A 12,072-nucleotide genomic window follows, 5' to 3' on the forward strand; every position below is an offset into this window, starting at 1 on the left:
CAAGATCAGCTGAGAAGTTGGCCAGGTGAGGTTAGCTGTGGCTTGTTCTGTCTCTCTGACCTTCCAGCATTCACCCCAATAACTGGCCTCAGGTTTGATTTTATTAATAAGAACTTTAAGATTCGTGCTACACTCCAGTGCTGTCCTCTTGCAGCAGCACAAATCGGTATGAATGAAAACGGGTGAAGAAGGGTCCACTAGGCTGCTTCTTGGATGTGAGGCCAGGGTGATAGGAAAGGCCACCAAAACTGCTGTGAGAGCCAGGCCCTGAGAAAGCAGCTGTGATGGTGTTTGGAGACTGTGTTTGTTCCACTCTCCCCAGGAGGGAAGAGAAGGTAGATCCATTGCCTTGTACAGGAACATGTAGATATGTGCCTTATAGTTATTTAGAGTAGTCTATAAGATGTAGAAAATTCAGACTTTAATTGGCCCTCTATTTTATTATTTATAAGAACAACCTAAAATTAAAAAAAAAAAAACATGAAATGAAAGTTACAAAAAAGCTATAGAATGTATTTAAAATAGCACAGCCTTCCCATAACTTCAATAGTTAGGAATACATTTGAGGCACGTTAAGGTAGCTGTCATAGTGTGGGCATCTTAAGGCTCTGTTCACTATACTTTACTCACTATAATGATGCAACTATCTCCTTTTTGTCTTGATTTGTGCTTATGTTTCAGAAATCTGTGGTTTACTAAACATTTTGTTGATTTTTAATGTCTAGGCAATACTGTAAACGAAAGTGGTTCTTGTTTCATCCATGTCCTAAGGCTTCGTTTTCATTATATGAAGTATTTTTTATATAAAAGTAATTTGTGTGAAACTCATTCTAATATCATTTATAGCTGCTTTTGAATACTGGCTGCATTGTGAGTTTCCAGGACCTAAACTTTGTGAAACTTGTGATCCTATGGAACCAGCACTGCTGGGGCCAAGACACAGAAGTAACCAGTAAAGACATAGTCATCCGTGTCTTTGGATCTGACTTGGCACATGTGAGTGGGGCTGAAGCGCCTAGGCTGTTACCATGTGGCATTTAATTGGCACTAAGTTCTATGTGTTTCCTGTCTTACCAGCTCAGAGAATGATCTACAAGACCTGTGCTTAAGGTTTTGAATGAATGAGCTTATTCAGCATATAGCAAGAAAAGGTAACAGAGTAAATAGTCAGTATCATGTAGAGAGAAGCAGCAGACGGACGGCAGAACATCAGATGCAGTGCTCACAGTGCCCAGCAGAAATTACTGGAGGAGCACAGTGAAGACAGCAAGAACAGGAGGCGACATCCTCAAACTGGGGCTGAGAACACCCAGCAGAAGGAGCTGAAGAAGCCCTGCTGAGGCAGCCAGATGGAATTCCCAAGTGAGTTCTAGGCAGAGCAGAGTGTCCCCTCGGGTGAGACTTCCAAGTGGAACAGCAAACATCAGCAGAAAGATACTGTGACTAAATTGGATGGTTATCAAGCACCGACTGGGAAACTGAGGCAGTTAGCTGGAGTTCCTAATTGAGCTTTCTCTCCATGGATGAGCTTCCCATTCTCACTGTAGACAACTTTATATCATAGGATAGGCAATACTAACCTTGGCTGGAAATGAAGTTTTTAAGGGCACAGTGTTTTTAATACTTGAAACCACTGGCTGTTTTTCTCTCTCCCCATCATAGAGCCAGGGACCAGCTTGACACAGGACAGGGCATGTTGGAGGACCCTTGACATAAAAAAGCTTGGGTCTGCAGTGGAGAGAACAAGCAGCTGTGCAGCCTGCTTCGGAGTAAATATGTAGCACATGACAACTTACCAACATAGTGTGCATTACATATGCCCTTTGACCTTGGGCCATTTGGGCAGGCTTTATTTAGGTTTGAGCAAACTGATGACATTATCATTAGACTTCTCATAGAAAGCAATTATAAATATGTTTTAATAAAGGGTGACTAGTCTAATAGAAAGTGAAATAAAGTAATCCTACATGTAAGAGAATTTTACCCAGGTTTATGCCTTCCCTTGGCCTGGGTGAATTTTAGCCACACCTACAGGCCACAAAAGGCAGAGGACACAAGGTGTAGAGGATAAACAGAGCATAATTTGCATCTAATGAGAGAAAATGCACATTTGAAAAGGGTTTAGGCTAACATGTAGTGGTTTCTTCTCAGAAATAAGTACATCAATGAGTGTCACTTTGGTTTATTTCTTTGGTGATTGACAATAATGGTCTTACACTGCTTATCGATTTAACTTTGGGCTGAAATGCCAAATCCATTTCAGTGCCTTCAATTTACCCATGAAATATATGTGAAGCAATACTTCGGGAAAACAAATAAAATTCTACCTACACATTAAAAGCAAGAGCTGAGAATCAAGCACTGAACTGCTGCAGCCCAGGGAGAGGAGAGGAAATGAAATGTGCCCTAAAAACCCACATCACTAAAATCTCAGCATGAAGCCAAGCACAGGCTCCCAATAACAGTGAAGATTAAATCCAGGAGGATGATAAAAAGTGGAAGACTTACAAGTGTGGCCTGACACGATGTCTCTATAAATAACTCACTGCGTGATCTCAGGTGGGTGGGGAGGTGCTGGGGCTCTGGCGGTGAAGGATGTGGAACAGATTTTTAAGCAATATTAAATAAATGTTATACCAAGGAAATGTGGGGGGAAAGGTAGAAGGCCTTAGAAAAAGGAAGAAAAGATCAAACTATTTGTGTTTTCTCAAGCTTGCCGAATACTCTATTTTACACATTTATCTCAATTCTGTCTTCACCACAGGATCCATCCAAAGTCTAAGCTTTGTTCATTCCCCACCTAAATTGCAAAGGCCAGCTTTTGATCTAGGACCCTTGGATCATCTTCTGTATCTGCTACCAGAGTCACATTGGTCCATAAACTGAAAACCTGCTTGTTATTTCCTTTCTTAATGTTTGCATTGTTCTCCCATGAGATTCAGGATAAAATTCAAAGCAGGAATGCAGTCCGTGGTGGTTTCTTCCATCTCCATCTTGTTTTCTAGTGAGGGTAACCTACACCCACTATCCCTACACACTGGGAGCTCCCTCCTCATCTCTGTGTGAAAACCCTAACTCACATTTTAGCTAAGGAACCACTCCCTCAAGGAAACATTTTCTTTTTTGGTTGTGAGCCTAGCCTTTAATGGCTGAGCCATCTCTCCAGTCCACCTTTTTCTTTTTTTTTTACTGACTGAAATCAAACCCAGGGCCTCTCGATTGCTAATTAGGCAAGCACTCTATCACTGCATACTCTAACTCAGCTTCTTTCCTTGAAAATATCTCTGTATTATGATTTGTTGATTGATCTGCCCATCATTTTTACACTCCCAAGTGAAGATCACCTTCTTCCAGCTGTCAGATGTGTCTGTCACAGTATATAACAAAGAGCTATCACTCCACAAACCCTTGCTACTAAACAAAAGAACAGAATGTTGTACAGCAATTAAATATGAAAATGTGAACAGAAATAATAATCCCAGCTGTCTTGAGGGCCAAACCATTCTTCTGCCATTCATGTACAACAGGGGATCACTCACAGTTTCTGGACTACACCACCACCATACTGCAAGCCACAATGGTACCAAGCCAAAAAAAAAAAAATGCTAGACGTTAGAGGGAGCTCATAGGGATCTGGTGTGGTACCACCAAACGTCTACCACTCACACAAGTCACCCAGGGCTAGTTAGACAAGAGTATTCTGGCTTCTTCTCTTGATGTTGTGAGTCAGTTTGGTATGGTATCTGAGATTTTATGTTTTATCAAATGAATTCTCACCAGGTTGTTTTTCCCACTGGGCAGGTTTGACATAATAATTACAGTAGGTTTTGGTTTTTGTTTTTCAAGACAGGGTTTCTCTGAGTAACAGCTCTAATTGTCCTGGAACTCGCCTTGTTGACCAGGCTGGCCTCAAACACACAGAGATCCACCAGCCTCTGCCTCCAGAATGCTGGGATTAAAGGCGTTCATGACCACCACCTGGCCTACAGTAGGTTCTTAATCATCATCATTTAGCCAGCACCTCAGTGCTGGCAGGAAGGTTCCACTTCAGAGCTACTGAGTAAGAGCCTCTCACAGTAGTCGTCAGCAACCTGTGTGTGTGAAGCTCTGGGTGACCATCAGGGTGGTGGGGTAGTCATCAGCAGCCTTGCATGAAAACCTCCTCAAATCCACTCCATTGTCAAATATGACCCAGAGAGCAGAAAGCTAGGTGTTGTTGGTTGTTTTTTCACTCTTTAGCTCTTTGCTCTTTGGGGGATTCCACCACCCAGCTCCCAAATAAATACACATGGAGACTTAGTATTATTTATAAATGCCCAGCCTTAGCTTGGCTTGTTTCTAGCCAGTTTTTCTTAAATTATCCCATCTATCTTTTGCCTCTGGGCTTTTCCCTTTCTCTATTTCTGTATATCTTTTCTTTCCTTCTTATTCTGTGTCTGACTGTGTGGCTGGCCCCTTGTATCCTCCTCTCCTCCTTCCCTTGTTCCTTGATCCTTTTCTCTCAGATTTCTCCTTCTATTTATTCTCTGTGCCTGTCAGCCCCACCTATCCTTTATCCTGCCTTGCTATTGGCCATTCAGCTCTTTATTAGACCACCAGCTGCTTTAGACAGGCAAAGTAACACAGCTTCACAGAGTTAAACAAATGCAACATAAAAGAATGCAACACAGCTTTGCGTCATTAAACATGTTCCAGAGCATAAACGAATGTAACACATCTTTAACTAATATTCTACAACAGCTAAGAGTAGCTACAGATTTCCTCAGAAAAGGCCTCAAGGCAAGGTATGCACGGTGCCTTCTGGCCTTTCCGTTTTCTAAAGAGTGGCTTGACTTCTGCGTGTCTCTTTTAATTCATCTGTAACACCCTCTCTCACCTCCATATCAAAGAGACTTCTTATTTCCCTACCCAGATTTCTTCAGCTGACATCCTGTGACATCCACTGGCTCTGGTCGCTCAAGGCATGGGCTCTCATCTCCATCACATGGGTCTCAGTGTTGGACTGTACACATGGCACAGCGACAACATCCTTCTGAGGGGTTTCCATCTTTTGCTATCTTGTCCTCCTTCCTTCACCTTAGGAAGGTCCAGGCCAGGAGGAACAATGTTCTTTTGTAAAATGGCCCTCAGTTTTCAGAATGACTCTTGAGGCCACTCACAGCAAACATTCTGGTTTAGAGTACAGCAGAGATAGAAAGGGACCCACAATGTAGCAGGAGTATCTGCCAGCCTCAGAGGAAAAGATATTTAGTCTCCTCGTGGCTGCTGGGACAAAGGATGGCAGAATAGTTTAAACAAAGACAACGTAACATCACAGTATTGGACACCAAAAGTCCAAGACCAAGGTTCTGGCATAGTTGACTCCTACCCTGAGCCATGAGAAAGAATATGTTCTGTGGCCTGTTCCAGCCTGGGAAACGTGCTGTGAAGTTCTTAGCTTACAAGTACATCACACTCCGCCTTTATGTATCACATTTCACAGTGTCCCTGCTCAAAGGTCCCCTTGTTACACAGCCTCAGCAAGACTGGGTCAAGGCCTTCCCCTCCTCATCCTTGTATATGCACTTACAACTTTATCAGGACTCAAGAAAGGAGAAAGAAGCTCATCACTCTGTTTCACAGCCCTTGCCATCAAGACTGGATGCATAATATGACTGTAGGAGTGGAATAAAAACCAGCAATCTATATCATCCCTGGTTGCAATTTAGACAGACAATTCAAAAGTAATCAGACATCTGACTCCAAAATATTCGGACTATTACTCTTTAAAAAATAAGTAATACACGCTTCATAAACATGTGATACAAAGATGTTTATGTTGTTTGTGTCAGATTTTAAATGGCAGAATTAAACTGAGTGTTCCACGCCAGGGAAGATGGGAAGCTCTAGAAATTCTTAGAGTAAAATTTTCAACTCAAGTTGATCTCACAACTTGAAATGTCAGATTTCTGCCTGATAGGTTCCAAGTCAGAGCCATATACTCACATAGGGGCTGAAGTTGAAAGGGAAACTGATGTCACATACTTCAAAGAGGACAACTAAAGGTTTGTATCAACCTTTTACACAGGGCTCTGGTGTGTGGGTGTAGAGGCTGTAGAGACCTGTTATAACTTTTTCTCCAGCTTGTTAGGGTTATAATTTACAATTCTGCACCTCTTCACACCTGAACTGCATTCACAGGTCCACAGGTTGAGTTTGATCAGTCCCTCTCTCTGTCCCACTGGCCTCCAACAACAGTTCCTCCTGGGGCTGTGGCAGCCTCTGAGAACCATTGATAGCCACACAGAAAGCAGCTCTCAGTGTCTAATGCACACACTTCTAATCTCACCTAACTCATAGTTTGTGTCTGTAAAGCTTTCCGTTGTTCTCCATTTCAGCACAGTATTTACAGACTCCACTCCCCACTTTCAAAAGAAAAATAGAGGCTGGAAAGGCATGTACTGCATTCTAAGAATGGATGCAAGTGTTTATGGAAAAACAATGACACTTAAAGCACATTTGTAAAGTTCTTTCTTTATCTACATGTCCTCTGTGTTCCCAGTCACCATTGTGTTTTCCCAGTACCAGCCGGCAATAATCTGATACCAGGCTGAGCAAATAGTTGGGGCTGTAGCTGGCACTCAGTGGTAGAGCACTTGCCTAGCATGTGGAAGGCCCTGGGTTCAATTCCCAGCACCACATACTACAAAGCAAAAGATGAGCAAATCAATTCTTCAGAAAGGCCTTCTCCAAAGTGTGGGGGAGGCTGCGCACTCAGTGTCATGGAAATCCCTCCTTTAGATGTCAAAAACAGCAAAAACCTAGTCAATACCCTTCCCAGAGGAGGTGTTGGAAAAGGCCCCCTCCCTCTTTCCCTCACATCTCCTCTCCCTTTCTTCTCCATCTCCCTTTATTCCTTTTTCCCTTTCTTTTCCATCTCCTTTTCTTCCTTTCTTTCTTCCTCCCTCCCTCCCTCTCTTTCTTTCCTTCCTTCCTTCCTTCCTTCCTTCCTTCCTTCCTTCCTTCCATTATCAAATGAATGAAATCCGATCTGTTCTACATTCCCTGAGAACAGGGACTCTCTAAAACCATGTGACTCAGCATCTTAAATCACCTTGAATAGATGTTTCATGGCCACTCTCACTAGCTGTCACCTTTCCAGGAGATTGTTACTGGAAACTTCCATTTCAGGATCTGTCTGTAACTTGGGGTTTGATCCATTCACTCTCCCAAGGTCAGTAGCTTTACATGATCAAGTTAAAACTCAAGCCCACTTGCCTGGCTACAAACTCTGTCTGTCTGTCTGTCTGTCTGTCTGTCTTTCTGTCTGTTTTGAGGCAAAGCCTCACTGTGTAGCTCATACTGCCCATGAACTCAAGGTTCTCTGCTCCAGCCCCTGGGTACTAAGATCACAGGGGTGCCACTCCCATGCCCCAGCTCAAGTCCTGTTTTGAATGTAACTTTCAAGGTGTCTGTAATATTTAAAGCTCGTCAACTTTTAATTAGTTTTCACGCTATTTTACTTCCTGTTTTAGCCATTAGGGATTGCATCAGTCATAAGAACACACTGATAATTTCTTAAGCAAATGGTGAGATTTTGAACAGACTTCTCCACCTCTATCTCTCCCTTCTCTTAGGCAGAGGTGAGAGTTCCATGCAGTTTGTTATTTTGGGCCAGAATATAGATCCCTGATGGACACTACCACCTTCATATCAATTTATGAGAGTATTTATAGTTTATTTTCTCCCTTTGTTCATTCGGTTTTTTTTTAAGTCATTGGATAAATATAGAAAGCAGAATTACACTTTCCCACTACATGACTAACAAGAACTGTCTTTGCTCTCTGAGAGTGAAATACTTTCCAGACAATATTGAATTTTCTTGTCTAGACACAAAAAAAATTCAATAGTAAGGGTAAAGAGAGGATAATAAGGTTGACACTAGAGGTACTAGTTTTGGGTCTGAACTTCTCCACTTACTCTGTGTGAGGTGGGTAATTGAAAAGCTTTGAGCTGCCATCCATTTTTCTGCAAGAGAGACTGCATGGCCTCTGCAGATGGCCATGAGGATCACTATGAAAGTCATCTGTTACCTCTCAGGAGCCTCACAGCCACATGGCAATAGCATCCTCTCCCCTCATGGCCCCTTGAAGTCCCTGTCAGCATCTCATGGCACTTGTAGCAAAAGCAATAAGTCTCCTCAAATCTTTATAAAAGCCTGCCTCAAAAGGCCTGCACAGTCGAGTGGCCTGACAGTTTTACAAATGAGAAGATTCAGTTCAGAGGGCAAGAGAGGCATAAGGACACATAAACCAGGGTCATTCAAACCTAACCAGAATCCTCACTTTCTGTCACTCTATTGACGTAGGATTTCCTTCATATATAAATCAGTGTGTCCTTCCTATCCTGAATGTGAAGGGGCCTGTGCTGACAAGACCAGGTAACAAGAGGCAGAGGCTATAACACACACATCAGAACTGAGATGTTCCTGTTTTCAAATGATGCAAGTTCTCGGGTCCTATGTGAGCATATGCTGGGATTGGGTAGACAGACTGAAGTCACACAAGAGGCACCCTCAGATCCCAACAGACATCCTCACATGGCAAAGTGAGTGGATCAGCACCATACCCACTGTACCCTGCCAACTTGAGAGGAAGTATGTGCCAGATGAGAAAGACAAAAATCTCGTGGGCTGAGGAAATGTAATGTCCTGAGCAGTGTGAACCCACACCTTAATCTCACCAGAAACACAGAATAAAGATGAGTAGCACTGACTCCAAGCCCACTTATCTCAGGACTAAATGACTTAGCAAAGGTCAGTGTATCAGCAACCAGGGCTGTTTTAAACAGCAGCAGATCTGGACATATTTTTAGCAAAGCTGAAAAAATAAGGTGGTCACTTACAACCCAGTCAGGCCTAGGGTAGGAGCAGTGTGGGTTCAGAGTTGCCAAGATGTCTGCATAGGCAGCAGGAAAGTGTTCAGATACACAGTGATACTGCAGCCCTGGGTGGAAGAAATTCAGGAATGCTTTGATTTATTTTGTGTGTACAAGAAATGTATCTGGAGTGCTTGGATGACTTGTTGACTCTTCCAATAAACCAAGGCCATGGATTTTAAACTACATATCTAAATTTTTTCGGGCATGTATAGCATTTTCTAACTCCAAATGTAGTTGCAAAATAGTTGTATTTCCAAAACTGTATAAAGTCTATGTTAGCAAAGATGGGGAGAATATTGTCATAGAAACTGTTACCCCAGCAGTGATGCCATGTTGAAACTCACCAAGAACTACAAAGGATTATTTTCAAATGAACAGTTAAAAGCTAAACAAAAGAGTTAAATTCAAAGATCACTTTCTAAAGGAAAAAGGGGGATATGATATAGGAATGATAGGGGAAAAGGGTAGAATATTGAATCTACTTTAATCTAAAACAACTACTAATCTCAAAATATTTTACATTGGTATGGATTTTGATTTATTGATACAAATTTAAAGTTATTTTTGCTATACTATATGTTTCTACTCTTGTTTGGGGTATTGTGCTTATGCAATTCATTAAAAATGTAATTAATAATTAAAAAATACAGGTTTGTAGTCATCTATAATAATCAAACTTATAGTTATATTAGGTATGCTTCAAGGTTAAACAGATATATTCAGACAGATAGATGATCTTCAAATACTTCAAACACCTACAGAATATGGCATTTAAGGTATGTAATAACCTAAGGCTTTTCATGACAGTGAGACACATCTACTCATGACAGCACCAATCTACTTCAAAAAAGGATGATGGGCATTGAAGAACCTCTTTATGGAGTTTGCTTCCTTTATGGCAAAAGCTAGCCATTTGGGCAAAGAAACTGCCCTTGTTTCAGTTGCTGACAGTATACTGTACAAACTGGACCAACAGGACACAAAAGAAAGTGACTGCCAAACTTTTCCAAAACAAAGTAGGATGGTTCTTCAAAATTCCCGGCTTCTCAAAAATTTCTGTCAGATATACTAGGCCTGTAGGCCAGAGTTGGATGCCCCAACATTACAGAACTTTGAGAGACTGTCTGGGCGGCAGCCAAGTGTCCCTGTCATTAGGTAACCTTACACCCTTCTGGGCTGTTTGATGGAGTTAAAGACTAAATAACTAAAATTTTCATTAATTATGATAAAAGGTAAATTAGGTATAAAACTTTAGACTCACAAAGATAGATAGATAAAAAAATATTTTCTCTAAATTTGCCAAATACAAATGGAATGGATGTTGTAACTGTAATTCTTACTTGATAACTATTTTTGTTGTTTATAATTTTACTATGTTAAAGTTAAAGCCTTCCCTTTTAATTAGACAAAAAGGGGAAATGCTGTGAAACAATCTTTGTATACTATAAATATGTATTATTCTCATTGGTTAATAAAGAGCTGACTGGTCTATAGCTGGGTAGGAGAGCCAGACTAGGAGGATGTGGAGAAGAAGAAGAAGAAGAAGAAGAAGAAGAAGAAGAAGAAGAAAAAGAAGAAGAGTGGAGTCTGAGGAATTGAGAGCCAGATGCAAAGGAAGCAGGTTGTATATAAAATAAGGTAACAAGCCATGAGACAGGGGGCAAAAAGTAAAATAATAGTTATTTAAAATGTAAGAGCTAGTTAGTAACAAGCCTAAGCTATTGGCCAAGCATTTATAATTAATAATAAGTCTCTGTATGGTTATTTGGGAACTGGCTGGCAGAATAGAAAAATCCACCTACAGTTGTTCCTCTACCTGAAGAGGCAGACTCCAAATAAAGCAGTAATGAATGAAAAGTTTAGCAAGACTATATGACTACTTCTAACCTTTCCCATTCACAAGTTTCTCATCGTAAACTCATTAAGCAGATTTTCCCACCCTGGTGGGGTGAGGAAGTGAATGCTACATTGGCAATCATTGCTTCCCAACAAAATCAAAATCAGACTTAAAGCATGTAAGAACGTCAAATACACAAGATCACAAGCTAATCTCTGTTCCACTGAGAGCTAAAACATTTAAATTTCATAAGTGTGGCTCACCTTTTGGACATGACACCTGATAATAAATCCTAACAGTTTACAATATTTATTAAATTTGTTTTTCCTCTGTTATAGAATATTATTTTAGAATGCATTACATTTGTTTATTCTCTGGAACATTTGTTTAATGATGCAAAGATGTGTTGCATTCTTTTATGTTATATTTGTTTAACTCTGTGAATCTGTGTTACTTTGCCTGTCTAAAGCAGCTGGTGGTCTAATAAAGAGCTGAATGACCAATAGCAAGGCAGGATAAAGGATAGATGGGGCTGGCAGGCATACAGAATAAAGAAGAAATCTGGGAGGAAAAGAAGAAAGAACAAGAGAACAAGGAGAGGAGGATGCTAGGGGCCAGCCGGTCAGCCACACAGCCAGCTACAGAGTAAAGAGTGAAAGTAAGAATATAGAAGTAAGAAAAGGAAAAGCCCAGAGGCAAAAGGTAGATGGGGTAATTTAAAGTTAAGAAAAGCTGGCAAGAAACAAGCCAAGCTAAGGCTGGCATTTATAATAAGGATAACCCTCTGTGTGTGATTTATTTGGGAGCCAGGTAGTGGGTCCCCAAAAGAGAAAAAACAAACAACAACTTTTCTCTTTGTAAATCAAGACACTACCTATCAGTTGATTCTTCTGTGTCTAAAATGATTACGTATTAACCCTTCATTGCAAGTTTAATATTTTTGCCAGAACTTTAATTGCATTTTTGGATTCTGGATTATCAGTAGTTTCCTCAGTTTATATATTCATTTCTCAGCCATCCTACATAGTAAACAAAAATATTGACAAACTGACTCTAATCTGACTGTCCCAGATTAGAGTGTGCCAGGGTCAGTAAAACTCCTTGACAAATGGATGGAACTAGAAAATATCATCCTGAGTGAGGTAACCCAGTCTCAGAAGGACAAACATGGTATGTACCCACTCATAAGTGGATACTAGATGTAAAGCAAAGGATAACCAGACAAAACCCCACAACTCCAGAGAAGCTAGCTAACAAGGAGAACCTAAGAGGGATGCATGGATTGCCCTGGGAAGGGGAGATAGATGAGATTTCCA

This window comes from Peromyscus eremicus, chromosome 6 (genome assembly GCF_949786415.1).
Source record: "Peromyscus eremicus chromosome 6, PerEre_H2_v1, whole genome shotgun sequence".
NCBI classification, from domain to species: domain Eukaryota; kingdom Metazoa; phylum Chordata; class Mammalia; order Rodentia; family Cricetidae; genus Peromyscus; species Peromyscus eremicus.